At 44.6% G+C, this 3517-nt stretch overlaps 1 pseudogene; it reads left to right on the top strand.

Annotated features, from left to right (window-relative positions):
• The first annotated feature begins 273 nt into the window (after positions 1–273).
• LOC103663892 lies at positions 274–1236 on the top strand (annotated as a pseudogene).
• The last annotated feature ends 2281 nt before the right edge of the window (positions 1237–3517 follow it).

Genomic DNA, 3517 nt, shown 5'->3' with positions numbered 1-3517 from the left:
AAAGCTTCTGGAACGGTCCTTCTCTGACAGGGACCGGAATAGCAGCTACTTACTTGTGGGCCTGAGGGTAAAGCCACGTCATCTAGCAAAAAAGATCTCATTCACACGAGAAGGCAGAATCCAGCTGAGATAATCCAAGGGCTCTAACCAGCAAAAATGCCTGACCAAAAACCCAGAGCCCAATAATCCACTGCAACCTCGATTAGGTGGAGCTGCGTCACACACGGCAGCACCGTAGCAACACTGCGTGCTGCCGGAAGAGGCGGCGTGCGCATGCGCAGCTGGTGCAGTCAAAAGCCTGTGTGGGACCTGGGGCTGCGCGGAGAGAGCGACGTGGGCGTCCGGCGCTCCTCGCTTCTCGCTTGCGCTTCTGCGCTCGCGGGTCTACTTCCTCAAAGAGAGGTAGGAAAGGAGGTAGGAGGCTTTCTATTCAGAATATCCTGAGTGTTGCATGGATGGAAAACCGATTTCACAAGAGAAGGTTGAAACGAAGAAAGCTTTCGTGAGCCAGTGTGGGAAACCAGTGCTCGACATCACCTACAGGCCAGCTTATGACCAGGGCGGCCCTGTTGAAGTCCTTCAGTTGCTCCACCTTGGAAGAGACCACTGTGCATCCAAATGCGAGTTCTTGGCCAACCGCTACATCACAGCCCTGCTGAATGTCTCACAGCAGAACTTGGAATCCTGCATGACCCACCTGCAGTACAAATGTAACCCGTGTAAGACAATCACATGGCTGACATTAGCTCCTACTTTCAATAACCAATAGGCTTCACGGACTATGTCAGGGAAAGGGGAAGCAAGATCCTGGTCCACTGTGAGGCTGGGCTCTCCCATTCACACACCATCTGCATGGCTTACCTAATGAAGAGCAAGCAGTTCTGCCTGAAGGATGCCTTCGATTACATCAAGCAGAGGGGGAACGTGGGCTTCCCCAACTTTGGCTTCGTGGACCAGCAGCTCCTGCGGTACGTGTCTGAGATCCTGCCTTCCACACCAACCCCCCAGGCTCCCTCCTGCCAAGGAGAGGCAGCCAGCTCTTCATTCATGGCCCATTTGCAGACACTGAGCCCTAATATCCAGGGTTTCTACTGCATATTTCCTACCTCAGTGCTGGTTCCGGTGTCTCCCCATTCAACGGTCTCAGAGCTCAGCAGGAGCCCCACGGCCACAGCCACATCCTGCAAAAACTGGGCTAGGGGAATTAGCCCAACCCAACAACTGTGATTTTTTTTTTTAACTCAGACATTTCATTCCTGTGCTTTCCCACTATGAGTGATAGTGAGTAGTCACAAGGCCTGCAAACGAACTTCAGACCAACCTGAGGGATGGGTTTTTGGGACTGAAGGAAGGTCAAGCTATTATGAGAGCACAGCATGTGCTGACTACTTCCAGACCTGGTGCCTTCTCAGGACTTCACTTCTCCGTACACCAACTAGTTCACCTTTTCATTTCGAGCTTAAGGCAATAGATAACCTGTAGTAAAATGGAAAAAAGCAGTTGCTAGATTAAGAGAAAAAACAGTTATGAAGCCAATTCATTTCAAAGGAAGCACAATTTCTACCTTACTTTAACTTTGGCAATCTCAGAATCTGTCTCCGTTGCTTCAAGGCATAAGCTTATCATCATCCAGTCAGGAAAATAACCCAACAGGGTTTGTAGGGACACAGTCTGTACGTTGATTTGAAACCTCAAATGTTTTTGAGACTCCTTCATGAGTCCAATGGAGGCATTTGTTGAAGTAGGGTGACATTGACCTTTCTGGGTGTCCTGTCCCCTGTGGATTCTTCCCTGACTTTGGACTTTGCATGATTCTTATTCATACTTGAGCCTTTCCTGTTGTACCTCTCCTCAAACCATCTCTTCTCTCATTTGAAAAAAGTTCTGCAGACCTTAAACCAAATCAGGCCTTTGAGGTGGTAGCAGTGGGTGGAAGAAGAACAAAAGTACCTACTGTCTTAGGTGGCATTGAAACAGTCGTCTCCCCCAACTAGTTGTCCTTGTATGTGCTTGTCTCCTCTCTCACAAGTGTTTCCTTCCCTGCCCCTAAAGGTTATCTTCAAGCTGTTGACTTCTGGGATTTACAGATTTTGCAACGTGGTACTACTAGTATTTTTCTGCAGGTTATTTCTTCAAAGGTAAAAGCAGTAAAATCCATATGAATGTGAAGAAAAGCAGTATGTTACTGGTTGTTGTTGTTTATAGTACAAAATAAAAATAAAAAAAAAAAAAAAAAAAAAAAAGAAAGAAACCCAGCCAGAAGCACAAGAACAAACCAAGGGCTACCCCCTCCTATTGCCACCATTCCACTTCAGGCTTGCTCTCCAATGCTGGGCTGCCTTCATCAAAGCCTTTAAATACCCTTCTGCACAGATGTGGGCCTTTGTCTAAACTCTATAGTGTAGGACTGATCATGAATCCTAGAAGAATTGAATTCAGGTAGTAGAATCTTACATTCCCAGGGTGACAGCAACACCTACTCCTGCTTATAGAGTAGAGATGCAGGAAGTAATAATACAGAGTGCTTCCTTAAACTAAACCCAAAAGTGCAAGTATATAATAGTAAATAGATGCACTTATTTGGAAGCTGTGCACTGGCATCTGTATCAATCCAAATGCTGGCAACAAACACAGATGTGGACAGTTTATAAGTTACAAACAATCTAACCAACTTTGTATCCTCCAGAGGAGTACTTCTTGGACTTCAGCAAATATCAGAATCACCAAGAGGATTTGTTAAAACACAGATCACTGGGATGCCTGGGTGGCTCAGTCAGTTAAGTGTCTGCCTTCGGCTCAGATCATGATCCCAGGGGTTCCTGGGATCCAGTCCCACATCAGGCTCCTTGCTCAGCAGGAGCCAGCTTCTCCCTCTGCCTGCTGCTCTCCCTGCTTGTGCATGCTCTCTCTCGCTGACAAATAAAATCTTTAAAAAAAAATTTTTTTTTTTTTAAAAAACACAGGTTGCTAAACTCCCTCCCCAGAGTTCCTGATTCAGAGATCTTTGGCGAGGTCCAAAATTTACCTATCTAACATGTTCCCAGGTGATGTTGGTCCTGAGACTATACTTTGAGATCAACTAACCCACATTACCTATACCAGGACTAGTAGAAAGAAAATGTTCACTAAGTGTATATCGATTCATTGATAATAGGCTATGCCTGGTGAGTTTTGCAGCTTTCGAATTCTTTAAAAAAGAAACCCATCAGGTAAAAAGGAAGAAATTTACTAAATCTGGAAATTATCAAAGGAAGTACCCATGTAAAGAAAGTAGCATTTGAAATTCATACTTCCAACATTCTTTTGTTTTGTACAAGAAGAAGAAACATTTGGATCTTCGAAAATTAAAAAACAGCAGATATAAGAAGACAGTACAGTCCTCTTTGTGCTTCCCAACACTTAGAGATTATTATGAATATCATAGGGAATAGTCTGTCAATTAAACATTCAACATAAGTCATACTCCATTAACAAATTAACCAGACGTTTACAATATTTGTTTATCTTAAAAGACCAA

Source organism: Ursus maritimus, unplaced genomic scaffold (assembly GCF_017311325.1).
Source record: "Ursus maritimus isolate PB19 unplaced genomic scaffold, ASM1731132v1 scaffold_5, whole genome shotgun sequence".
NCBI lineage: Eukaryota > Metazoa > Chordata > Mammalia > Carnivora > Ursidae > Ursus > Ursus maritimus.
The sequence above is the reverse complement of the archived record's forward strand: the minus strand, read 5'-3'. Positions and strand labels throughout refer to the sequence as shown.